The sequence below is a fragment of the Cannabis sativa genome, chromosome 4 (assembly GCF_029168945.1).
Source record: "Cannabis sativa cultivar Pink pepper isolate KNU-18-1 chromosome 4, ASM2916894v1, whole genome shotgun sequence".
Taxonomy (NCBI): domain Eukaryota; kingdom Viridiplantae; phylum Streptophyta; class Magnoliopsida; order Rosales; family Cannabaceae; genus Cannabis; species Cannabis sativa.
In genome coordinates this window covers 74,211,745-74,226,199 of record NC_083604.1, presented here as the reverse complement: position 1 = coordinate 74,226,199, position 14,455 = coordinate 74,211,745, and positions in this window count along the sequence as shown.

The following is a 14,455-nucleotide window of genomic DNA, read 5'->3' as shown; positions in this document are numbered from 1 at the left end:
ATGGGGAACCCTTCAATTATTTATCTTGTGTATGCATCATTTCAGCAAGATTAATTGGAAAAACCTTCATCCATACAATTGAACTATTTAAAACCCCACAACAGAAGATAAATTTTCTACCAGTACTGATGTGAAGAGATTGAATAAACAAACAAGCATATTAAAACCAATAAAGCTAATAGTAATAATAAAACATCAATACAATAGAAATTAAAAGAGCTAATAACCGATGATATTATTAAAGTATAATAAAATTAATTTATTAAGTTCACTGCAGAAGATATTTCCAATTTTCAGCACGAAAATTGAGCTCTGTAGTTGTCTCTGTGCAAATTCTCTTCCATACCTTCACAAACCAAAAAATTAATAAAAGAAGAGAACCCCAAATCAATCAAAAGCACTAATGAGCATAAAACAAAACTTTAAGGCTACAAATAAAAAAAAAAAAAGACTCAAAGGATAGAAAAGACCAATCGTGACCACCTCTTCCATATTACTTCATAACCAAATTCAACATCTCTCATCACCAAATGCTCACTATTATCTTTACTCAACCGAAAAAGATTAAAGAAACCCACTGAAATCAATCAATCATGAGATCTAATCAAAGTTCACTTGGTGATAAAGATCAAAGAAATTGAAGAGAGTCTAAAAGAACAAAAAAAAAAATAAGAAACTAATATAAGGGTCTTTGAGTAGCAAAGAGGATCAAAGTGAAGTCGGGTCGCTGAGCAAAGGATCTTCTTTGAATCCTTCCGTACTGTATTTTCTTGAGATTATGCCTTACACGACTATTTGCTATAAATTTCCAAATCATTAAATGAATATTAAGATAAAAAAAAAAGGTTCTCACTGTTATCATAAATTAAGTAGCATTTTGCAAATAAATAAATAAAAAAATATTAATATTCTTTCAAGATAGGTTTGTTAGAGAGATATGTGACATTTTTTTAATTTAAAAAGAGATTATTAATATTTAAAAGATTGTTTAATTTTTTGGGTTTAATTATTGAGTTTATTTGTTAACGGGAGATCAAAACTAATCGTTAAATTTAACAGAATATTCTTTTATTTTTAAGTATATTTTGTTAAACCAAGAAATACCTTTAGATAGACACTTTTAATATATAAAGATATAAATTAGGTTTTTTTTTTTTAAGTATGAATTATTATATATCGAAACAAAATTTTTTACAAACTAATATAAATTCTCAAACCAATATATACATGAGCATTCACAATTCATTCGTCCTGTCCAATTGCGCGCACAGCTCACTTTAGACATTAATTGCTCTAAATCTTAAGAATTACGATTCAATACTGTCCAATTGCACAACTCATCTATATATATAAGATATAGACTTGTTGTACCTGCAAGTAAAAAACAGATGTTGATGCGATTCACAAGCCTGATCACAAATTAAACAAGCAGTTGAGGTACTAATTATACCAAAGCTAACCAACCGATCTCTAGTAAGGAACCGATTCCAGCAAGCCAACCAGGTTATAAACCTGTGCTTGGGATTAATACATGTCTATCCCAAATTTAAGAGAACAACTTCCTCCTTCAAGTATCTCTCGGCCAAAAGGCTTTGCACATATATGACATGGTAAATTTCATAATTATAAAGACCCTTAGGTCTATATTGCTTTCTATTAGATTCTTGTCATAACAATTTTCTTCCAGTACCAATTAGAGCTTCGTGTGGAGCCTCATAAATCCACCAGTTTTGTTCTTTAATGTAGACCCACCCACAAGTTATTTTTTTTATTAGCAATATATCCCAAACAAACTTGCTTAAAGCACCCACATTCTAATGGACAATGTTTTGAAAACCAAGTTCCCCTTTCACTCTTAGGACACCAAATAGACTCCCAAGCAATATGTCATCGACTTAAGGAATTAGAACTTCCTTTCCCCTAAAAGGCCATGTATATGCTATTAATTTTACCAAGAATATATTTAGATAAAGTTATAATTTGAGCCCAATAATTGTGAATGGCCAACAAGACAAAATTAATCAAAATACATCTTCCAGCAGACGAGACATATCGGGAACTCCAAATTTTGATTTTAGCAACTATTTTTTCAATAATAAAGTCACAATCCACTTAAGAAATACGACCAACACAAATAGGAATGATCAAATATCTAAAAGGGAGGCTGCTTTGAGTATATATATCTTGAACTACCAAGAATGAATTTTACATTAGAAGAAGTTATACCTGAGCAATAAAGTGAAGTCTTGTTGGAATTGGCTTGTAAAACTGAGGTATCTAAAAATCTCTTGAATGTTCTTAAAGGAAGCATAACGAATTGAATATCCCCTTTAGAAAAAAGAAGAACATCATCAGCAAAACAAAGATGATTCAGATGAAAGCTTTTATATCTCGGATGATAATTGCTTTCCTTTCTTTTTACCACTTTAGCCAATAATCTAGAAAGGTATTCCATGCCAATGATAAAAGGAAGAGGAGAATTTGGGTCTCCCTATCTAAGCCCCCTCTTAGCATGGAAAAAACCATGCATGGATCCAATAAGGAGAATAGAAAACTGAGGAGTGATCACACATTCCATGACAAGATTAATAAACATCTCAGGAAACTGTAAGGCAATCAACATTTTTTTTTAATAAAATCTCATTCCATCGTATCATAGGCTTTTTTAAGATCCATTTTTATCATACAAGATGAAGAGGTATGCTTCCTACCATACTATTTTATTAAATCTTAACAAATAAGGATGTTATGACCAATGTATATTCCATGGACAAAAATTCCCTTGATTTTCTGCAATAGTACTTGGTAAAACAGTTCTCAACCATGTACATAACACCTTAGTGATTGTTTTATAAACAACATTACAACAAGCAACGAGTCTATACCCATAAAAACTATTGGGATAATTTATTTTAGGAATTCGTGTTAAGGTAGTAGCATTTACCTCTTTCAAAAGCTGTCATAAGTCAAGGTAAAGAGGACATCAACTATAAAATTATCACCAATAATTTCTCAAGTTTTCTTAAAAAAGCGACTAGTGTAACCATCCGAGCCAGGACCTTTCTCATTAGGAATAGAAAAGAGGACAACTTTGATTTCATTTGCATCATAAGGTTGAGAGATTCTAAATTCAAATAGTCAGTACCTACCTCCTTTGAGTCATTTTAGATCCCAACAAATGATTATAAAACTCAAGGAAAATCTTAGTGACTTCAGGAGCAATATTTACCCATTTTTTATGTTCATCATGAATTGCATACATCGAATTCTCCATTCTTCTAAATTTGAAGTTGATGTGAAAGAATTTAGAGTTACAATCTCCTTCCTTAGCCCAAGCTAGCTTGGATTTTTGCTTCAAGAAGGATAGATGATGTTTAGTAGCTTCTTTAAAAACTTTCCTAGCTTCCTTTTCAACTGAGAATAGTGCCAAATTCATGGGGTCTTTCTGGATTGCATTTTGACAATCTTGAAGAGTTGATGCTGCTTCCTTTTCATGCTCAACAATGTCACTAAAGCCTTCTTTGTTTAGCTCTTTCAATGCTTTACAGCTTTTAACTTTTGGCAAAGTCTAAACATAGGAAATCCTTCACAATTTAGAGCCCAAGCATTAGGGTTGTTCATCAAACTGCTCAAACCGCCCGCACTGCAAAAAAAAAAAAAAAAACGGTTTGAAATTCTTTATAGTACGGTTGTGGTTTGAATTTTTTTTAAACCTCGCGGTGTAGTGCGGTTTGCGATTTTGAATTATTAATATGCGGTTCAAACTGTTCCACACCGCATATTATAAAAATAATAATTTTTATATTTATTTAGGTCCAATATGTGAAGGCCTAACCCAAAACCCACTAATTATTGTATTGTTAAAACTTAAAACTTTTTTTTTTTCATATTTATTTTCAAGCCTTATGGTATTTTTGACAAGTGTTGCTCAAGTTTTATCGTATTTGTGATAGTTTAATTATTTAGTGATAGTCCAACAACACAATTTTTGCGGTGCGATTTTTGCAGTTTTTTAGTTTCGCGGTGCGAGTGCATTTTGAAAAATTAGAAAAATTGCATGTGCGAGTTGGTTTGGAAAAATAGTCAAAAACTACCCCACCCGCACCACAAACAACCCTACCAAGCATGACTAATTTTGTTCTAAAATTGGTCACTCAAACTCCACATATTGAAATATCTAAAAGGCATCCTCCCTTCCCATTAATGTGCCTGAAGCGTGAGAAGGGCAGGACTATGATCAAAATCACATTTGGGAGAAAATTCACTTTAGCATTAACAAACATGTCCAACTAAGATTGATTCCCCAAGACTCTATCAAGCTTAGCTTAAACCTTACTCAAGCCATCATGCTTGTTGTTCCAAGTGAAAAGAAAGAACCATTAAATTTTACACCATAAAGAAAGGTCTCGATAACAAATTCCTTTAGTTGGTGGTAATCTTTAATCCCTTTTCCTGCCTTCATCCTCTATTCTACATGCAGTACATAGTTAAAATTCTCTATCATAATCCAGGGAATGTTTTTTTATTTCGCAAAAACCTTCATTTTGGTAAAAAGACCATCTCTTTCATGACTTCCATTATGAGCATAAATGAAAGTGACTGCAAATATATTACTATTCTTAGGCGTTATTGTAGTGTGTATATATTGACTATCACACTCCAAAATATTGATATCAAATGACATTGGGTTCCAAGCAAGAATAATTCTTCCATTAGGATGATAGGAAGAATTGGAAGTAAAACACCAATTTCTAAACAAACTAAGATACAAATTCCTTAAATTATGAACTTTTACCCTAGTCTCCAAGAGGCAACCGATTCTCAGACACTTCTCATACATATATCTTTCAATTTCTCAATACTTTCAAAAACTATTTATCCCTCAGACATTCAAACAAAGAATTCTATCCATTTGAATCGAGAGGTACTCCCCGCCTCTTCTAGATTAACCATATCGAGTTTTCCCAACTTGTGTTTCCTCTTCATTTAGGACCTGAAATGGATTGACACTCAAACTAGGTCCTTTTCACTTTCAAATTTTTCTTGACTTTTTCCGCTAAATTCCCAACACTTTGCTTCACAGGAGCTGACTTAGAAACAATTTCATTCACTTACTCTTTTAAAGTTCTACTGGCTTTTTTTGCTTATCTGATTGTTCCTTGGGGGCCCATTTCCTCTGAGTTTGGCCTCCTCTTTCACATTGTGTCTAAGAATGACTTATTCTTTTACAACCTTTACATATGATAGATATCCATTCATAGTAAGTTCTTAAGTAAGTTATCTCACCCAATTTATTCTCAAAACCATTATTCAGGCATATCTTGATCTATGTTAACTTTAATCATTACTCGAGTAGAGGAGAGCCTATCTCGATTTTTTGGTTGCATGATCATATTTCAAGATACACCCAATCCTATCCCAAAATTTTCCTCAAAGAAGTATCACCCCAATATTTGAGATCCAAGTTATTCACTTGAATCCAAACAAGTATGCAACTCAAATTCTCATGACAAGATTTTTCTTGTGCATTCCAAGGCTTTTATAATTATAGGTTTCCTATCAAAGAACGCATACCCCCTATTATTACCTTATTCTTGTCCGTTACTGTATGAAAACGAACCACAGAGACCCCATATTTTAATAAAGAAACTTTATCCACACCTTTATCTTTCCAGATATTATGAAAGAATTAATCCTTCCATAACTTGTACCGATAGATTGGCCCCAAGGACATAACAAATCAGGACTGAGTTCTAGAAGGAAACCTCAACTTCAATATCATTAAAACCTATTTTGACTCTGTCCTTTTTCCCCTCCTTCCCCAATTTAGAATTTAATTGTAAAACCGGAACAAGTTCAGTAGGGGATTTACCTCTGTAGAATCTTTCCTCTGAAGCCTTCATAATCCCAATCCAAAAAAAGATGGTTTTAGCCTTAGTCAATTTCACTTGAGGTGATAAAGATTCAAACATGCCCAATTTCCTTGAATCCACCATTGGCGCCTGCTCCAAATGAGAATCCGACCGCTTCTCTTCAAATCAATAACACAATTAGGTTCCTCTATTTCAAGATCCTATAAGTCTGAAAATTCCATGGCATATATACCAATTAGTTCTACATGGGATTTTGTCTTCAAAATTATTGGATCCTTTGAGCTTGGACATGTCCTCTTCGAATCAGTCGTTTCTTTCTTCCTATTCAAACTTCCTTTTCCCACTCTTTTTGGGTCTCTCACAACCTGCCATAGCACCATCATAAGAAAACGAAAGAAAAAAAAAATCAATGAAAAAAAAAATACAAAAAGATATAAGGAAGAAAAAAAAACTTTATAAAAGAATAAATAAAAGAGTAAAAAACAAAAAAAATAAAAAAGTAATAAAAGTATAAATGTAAATTTTAGAAAAAACTTAGTATATGGTATAAATATTTTTTTTTTTGCAAGTGCTAGGGGTTTCTACACCACATACTAAAATTTCTAACTTTTTTACTTTTCTACTGTGGGGTGGAATTTTTTCAAAAATACTATGTAAGTTTTATATTGTGCACTGTGTTAAGTTTTCACAGTTGTTCTACGATTATTTTTTAGTTGTTCCACTGTTGTTTTAATAAAATCTGTTTTGTTGTTTTATAAAAAGATAGTTTTTTTGTAAAAAAATTTGTGTGACAATAAAATTGTAAACTTTTGACAAAATTCCAATATTTTTGTTAAAGCCCCAAAAAACAGAATCATGAAAAAGTTATCAGCAGGTCCGTTAAGTAGAAGCCCACGATACAATCCTTATGCATAGGCACAAATGGGTCAAACCCATTGGGCCTATAATGCATTATAAGTTGTGAACCACACATTATCTATTGCCAATTATGAGGAAATACACGAGCAAAAATATGATTGTTTTCTTAAACAGTTATTTTATTGGAAAAAGAAATATATTGGAAAAACAATTAAGGGTGCAAAGGTTAACTAATTACCTCCTTAAGGTAACTAGTTATCTTATAGCTTTTACATTTTTTTTTTTTTGAATTTTCCCATATTCTTTTTTAAGAAGTCATATTTTTCATAAACTTGTGCCTTAAGAACCATAAAATGAAAATTGCACTTTATTCAAAATGTCCACTTAATTATTTATACTAAAACTTTTTTTTAGTTAAATTGCTACTCATTTTTTATACTTCACTAGTAAAATACAACATTCATTCTATATAGTTTAGTGTTGAATAATTCCATAAAAATAGTATTTGTCATACAATAAATTATACCAAGAGGTGTTTGTGAAGTACACCTCAACTATTTTTTGTGGAATATATATAAGCTGCCAAATTGTGGAGGTGTTGCATGTTACTTGAATTTGTAAACATTGGAGTATATATCCAAATTATTAATTGGAAATTTTGGAAATATATGTTCATATAGAGAAGTAACTATATTCACTACAAAGTTCAAGGAAGTATAAATTATAATGTTTCTAATGGAAAATGTCAACTATAAGAGGAGGTTTTTTTTTTTTTTTTGGGAAATTTACTAAAATACTGAAATTTGGGTTAATTTTTACATAAATACTGTCACACGATTTTTTTTTTTCAAAAATACTGTGTTTTTATAAAACACTAGTAAAACACAAAGCAGAACAACTCAAAACAGCAGTAGAACACTAGTAAAACATTAGTAGAACACTAGTGAAAACTTGACACAGTATACTCCAGTATGAAACTTATAAAAAAACACAGTATAAAAGTAAAAAATACCGCCTTGCAATATTTTTGTAAAAAAATAGCAGAAGTTAGTATACCATGTAATTTTTTTTTTTTTTTTTTTTTTTTCTGAAATGACTATAGAGGAGGTTTGAACCTTGTTCATTAACCTCCTACATATGAGGCCTTTAGTTTTCAAAAAAGAAAAAAAAATGTGAACAATAATATTTTCATAAAATTTTAGGTGAGTCCATATTATTAATAAATTAATTTATAGACTAGCTGTCAACCACACTTTCGGTGAAAGTTAATCAAAAGAGATAATTTGAAAAATATTCAAAAAAAAAAAAAAATTATGTTTTTACAGAATTCTAATTTTTTAAAAATATTTTTACAGGCTTTTTTTTTACATACTATTATTTTTAGGCTGTTCTATAAAAAAAATCATTATTTATGTTATTTTCATATTATGGAAATATTGTACAGTGTTACGACAACATAAAAATAACGCTGTTTTCTCTTTAAAAAAATCACAAATTTGTAAAAATATATATAAAAAAAAATCTGTAAAAATATATATAAAAAAATGTGATAATTCCCATTACAGTGTCTAGATCTTGGTAAAATAATTCTCAACACAATTAACAAGAGTTTTCAAGAAAATTAACAAACAGAAAAGGCATAACAAAATAGAAAAAAAATAGGATTGATATTTTTCTCACTCCTCTCTCTCTCTCTCTCTCTCTCTCACGTCTACTATCTCTCTCTCTCCTCACATGCCCCACACCTCTCAAGGTGTGTGAGAGATCTAAACCCTAACCTCATTACGGTGTCTCATGAGTTGAATACACACTGTAATATCTAAATTTGTTCATCCTATAAGATCTGATAGCCCACTCTATTTCTGAGTGTTATATAAGAAAAGAATCAAGAATACTCTGATAGGCATCAAGAGATAATTGAATTTCTTTCAGTAGAGATCCTTGGGCTTATGGTTCATATTGGATAAAAATTATTTTATCAAAAATTTACTTTTGCTTGCTTTTATAACTTTGATATGGACCATAAAAATCAACACTTTCCTCCTCGGATAATCTCAAGATCTGGTGACCAACTCCTTATCCCTAAAGTAATCAGTGGCTGGTGGAACGACCCAACAGATGGGAAGGAATGGTGATTCGCCTCCACGTCCCGTGTAATAAAAAAGTCCCGACCATAACCACCAATCTTTGTAATTTTTCATGTGTGGTAAGCCAACAGTAGCCTAGGAGAGAAAAATTAAAGTACCCTAAGTTATGGTTGCGGGGGTTGGACTTGAGATCAAATTATTAGATGATCTCATGAGGAAAAATGGCTCCCCCAACCCTGTTGGGCTACAATACGTACAATGTAGATAAATACCTCAACCCTTTCAGACTCAGCTACGTTGGGCAGATACCGTAGTAATTCGCTACCCTTTGAAATTAAGGATGGAGAGGTAGGATAGCACCCTACTCGGCATGGGGCTTGGACCATGCACAGAGGCCCGTCCTTGGATGGTGCACCGATTGCCCTTCACGCGAGAGGAAAATTACGACCTAGTTGTAAAGGCCAGTAGCACGGAGGTTGTTCAACCGCTTTGATGTAGACCTGGACAGAAAAGACTACCATAAGGGTCAAGCTTTTGTAGATTTTCTCGAAATGAGCGTGGATTCTAATTTAGTTCCTCCTTGTTGTAATCTGCACCAGCCTCAAGCACCCACCCAGAAGGTGTTATAGGCTCATTGTTCGAGTTGCAACCCCCATCAATGTTTGGGGGTCCAACTTCCTCCATTACTTCTTCCACTTCTCATATCTACCTTAACTTCTTCCTTAGAAGATTCTTTTTTTTTTTTTTTTTTTTAATTCTAGATTGTTTTGTGCTTGGGCTGCCATTAGTCGCCCAATATGAGGATCTAAGGCTGAAGATACTCGAGTCATTTGCTTTGTCTGAGCCAACTTTCATCTAGTATGAGGAGTTTGTCTATAGGTGTGTTTGGCGATAGAAACAGCAAAGTCTACTAGGACGGCTTGTCTTTAGGGCGGAGTAGGACGTCCATCAGGGAGCGTATCCTAGACATCTGCCAGAACAATATAGGTCCACGAGGCCAGAAGAAATTTTCTCCAACCTCAGTTCAGTTCCCAAATGTGTTTGTCATAGCTATCACCGCCAACCTGGTCAGTATAGTGATGATGTTGGAATTTGGACTCCTGTTAGGCTATTTTTAGCCTATGTTTTGGATCCAATTTATGTGCGTTTTTAGCTGTGTTGGGACGAAATTACGCTTGTTTTCTATGTTTTCAGGTTCTTTGGAATAAAAGAGGTCTCGGGTGCAGAAATTCGTTAAAAGACGTGCTGAGCCGAAGAAAACACAATTTTTGAGTAATTGTGCATATCTGGCCGCGGCTAAACACAACTTGGCCGCGGCTAGATCTCGAAGTTTTACAAGGCCCCAGTCGCCGCGGCGATGAAGAGTCTCGCCGCGGCCATTTAAGAGATACAGAGAGCACCCAATTTTGCAATATTCTCGCCGCGGCGAGAGGAAGCTTGGCCGCGGCGAGATCCCGTACGGACCAGGGGCATTTTCGTCCATCGAACCCTAAATTTCAGTTATAAATAGAAAACTGCGATTGGAAGTCTGGGAGAGCGATCAGAAACCCTAAAATACATACGGTGAGAAGCGGCGGGGAAGAGCATAGAGATTCAAGTGAAGATCCAGAATTCATCCTCCAACAGTTCTTTTCTTTATTCCTCTTTAATTTATTTATGTTGAATATTGCTATAGGAATGGTTATGGATTTATTTCTGAACTAAATTTCCCATTTAGGGAGGATGATGATTGTTGTTTAATGTTTTGCCTAGTTAATGTTTAATTACCATTCCTCAATTCTTGTGTGTGAAATTATCTTAGTTTGTTCTTAATTTCATGTTTAAGATTGATCACCTTGTGCATGCTCTATGATCTCAATTCAAAATCTGAAAAGTGAGAATTGAGAATGCTAAAATTAAGATAATCAATGTTCTATGTGAAACGAAAGTATTTGCATGACTTATGTGACGAGTAGATTATTACTTAATGCTGATTTCATGTTAGTTTAATTAAGGAATTAATTAGATAACATGTGATTTAGAATCTAGAAGATCTGAAAGGAGCTAGGTTGTTTCATAATCTGTCATTCACTTCAAGAATAGGATAGTAATTAATCATTAACGATTTGGGTAAACAACAACAGGATTCTCCTCCCTATTGTCTCATCTTGCTCAACTTTAAATTGTGTTATTAAGTTTTCTGAATTTCTTTCATATTTTACTGTTTTTAAATCATAATTGCTTTCGATTTACCGAATAGAATCATAAGTATAATTTAGTGGTACTTAATCCAATTCCCTGTGGGATCGACCTCACCTGTGTGAGATTTACTACTTGATTGCGTATACTTGCGTAGTGTTTAAAATTATAGCAACAACTCCAAAGAGTCACTTGAAAACCCTTCCTCAAAGGATTATGGAGAAAATGAAGTTTCACTCAAGGATGAAGATAAACTACAAGAAAAGAAAAGCTACTTTTGCCGGCGCTTAAGCTCACCGGCAAAAGTACGTGTAACTTGCTGACAAATTTTACCGGCGCCATTTGTCGCCAGAAAAAGCTGCTGGCAATGGCTCGTCGGCGACTGACCTTTTGCCGGCGACATAATGACTTGTGCCGGCAAAAGTGCTTACACCGGCGCATTTGTTTGCCGGTATAAGGGACTCGCCGGCAATACGTCCGCTGGCTGATGTGTCCCTGATGACATTTTTCCGACGACGTAACGCGCCGAGAAAACTTTTGGCGGGGATTAGAGCATTTGACACCTTATTTTTGCCGGCGAGTTTAGTCGCCCACAAAATGGGAATAAAAAAAATAATTAAAATTAAAAATTTATCTATGCCGGCGACATATGCGCCGGTAAAAATTAAATTTAAATTAAAAATCGAAATAATACTAAATATAATATCAAATATATTATAAAACCGACATTTATAATGTTATTACAAAACTATATATATTAAACGTCATAAACTAAGTAAAAATATTCTGAATTCATAAACATAAATATCTACACTGTAAAGTCAAAAAAACTACAAATCAACAGCATCATCTTCGTCATCAGCGAGAGGGGCAGCCTGTTAGGAGGAACCAACTGCATGGCCAGAAGGCTAAAATGGTGGAATTGAAGGCAGATTCGGCATGTTAAATCCTGGAACAACGCCGACCAATTGGATCATTTGTTGTTAGAACACACTCATGATCTGATTTTGAGTCATCATCATCTGTTGTTGCCATTCGTTCCGTGCCTCTTGTTCTTACACCCTTCGCTTCAGTGCCTCATATTCCTCTTGAGTGACACTGGTATGCCTGGATGCACCTAGCCTGGGAGTTGCTCTTTTTGCCCCCTCCTTAAGTCTTGGCAACGGGCCGACTCTTCTCAAGTGGCGTGACCGCTCACCCAATACATGTGTCATAATATGCGTATCTGCAAGAAATTGGGTAGGGTCGACATTGTACTGGCGGGGGGCATCAGCTGGCGTTGGTTGAGTGTCACGAATCTCAACCATTTTGGCATGCAAAAAATTTCATAATGAAACTGTTAGAGTGAAAGAAATTCAAATTATAAAACTAATTTATTAAAAATATAAAGTTACTTACATGCAGTTGTTGTGTGTGCTCGTCGCGCCACTTATTGTTCTTGCAGTGGAACTTTGCAAATGTATCCACAGCACTGGGAAGCTCCCCCGTCTGCGGATCAGCCTATTTTTTTTTACAAAATTGGAATTAGAACAATATTATTAAAAATTTCCAATTGAACCATATTTTTATCATATATTGAAAATTTCATACCCTGCTGACAATGGTCGAAACTATGGTCTTAGATCTCCATCCACCTTAAACCTTCATGTTACCTCGGTTTTTCGCATTTTGCTCAGCTCTTGCCTATAATTTAACGTATAGTTATTGTTAGCAAATTGAGAAAAAAAATATTAAGTAAATAAGAAAAAATATTAAAACTGTAAATTAATACCTGTTGTTTCGGGTCTTTCAAGTATGCGATAATTTCTGCCCACACCTCCGGTGATCTCATGTTCGCTTCTTCCTCCCCATATTTTTTAATATTCTCCTTCCATGCCTTCTTCGTGCTGATCTCCAGTCACGTAATCCTTTTGACATAGATTTGGTGACGTAATCCACGAACATAGGATTATTAGTTGGCAACTCAAACTTGGTCTGAAAAAAAAATACCAAAGTCATATATATTGTATTTTTTATATAATGATTTCGTTTGATGTATTATAAAAAAAATTTAGAATATTACCGCTATTCTATCCCATATAGTCTGAATGAGTGCAGCCTCAACGTCCTCGAACTCCAACTTGTTCATAGGAATAGTATTGCGAGCAAGAAACTTTATGTAATTGTTAAACTTGTTGCCAAAGTCATCTACAGGGGCCCCAGTCGCCATATGAAATCTAAATTTCAATTTTTGACCTGCTGGCAGCTTGGCCAGTTCTTGTTCAATATTTTTTCCCTTATACTTTCCCCTAACTCCTTTTTTTTTTTTCTGACCTCCACTTGAACATGCATCAGCCATTCTACAAATACAAACTACGAATAATTAATTAATCATATTATTGACGAAAGAGGCATGTATTTCATTAAATCAACAGTGGCGTCTATATTACAATACTTAAAAGTCTACAAGTCATCATAATCATCATTAACATCTACATTATTTTCATTGTCACTATCACTAGTGATATATAAGATATTCAAACTCTACTAATATGCATTTTTAAGTAAACTTTTTTTAATATTATAAATAATATAACATAAGCATACTAACCTTCCAATATAACGAGAAGTGATTTTTGCCAAACACCGAACAAAAGAATACCAAAAACCTATTTAGCAAAAAAATAAATATTAACTAAATAAATTAAAAGTATAGTACTATGTATATATTGTAATATATACATTTACATAAACACATATATATACACACAAATATATATTTTTACATATATATACATATACAAAGATGTACATACATTTATATATACAATTACATATACACATATATACTTTTACATATATATATACATATACACACATATATATATACATATACATATATATACACATATATATACATTTACATATATATACAAATACACATATATAAACTGTTATACACATCTATATACACATATACACACAAATTTATAAAAATACACATAAAACTATATAAAATTACACACATCTATAAACTAAAAAACTAAACACAATTTTATACTCAAATAAACTAAAATTATTATATATACACAAATAAAAAATAAATTAAATAAAACTAAAATAGAGAACATATAGGTTACCGGAGCAGAGGTGCGGCGGTGGTGCGGCGGAGGTGCGGCGGCACGTCCTCGTCAGAATCTCGGTACAAATGTTTTTTGGAAAAAAAATGAAAAAAAAAAAGAAGAAAAAGAGAGAAACAAGTTTGGAGGTTGAAAATAATGTTTTGGGAGGTTGAAAATGGAGTTTGGAGGGGAACAAAGGGGGCTGCTGGCGGTTGTTGTGGGAATTGCACAGAGATAGAAAGAGAAGAGGAAAAATGAGAAAGAAGGGTTCGCTGCAGGTTTTATTTATTTTCAACTTTTGCCGGCGCAATTAGGTGCACCGGCAAAAGTCTTTCCTGAATGAAAACGCACAAAACGT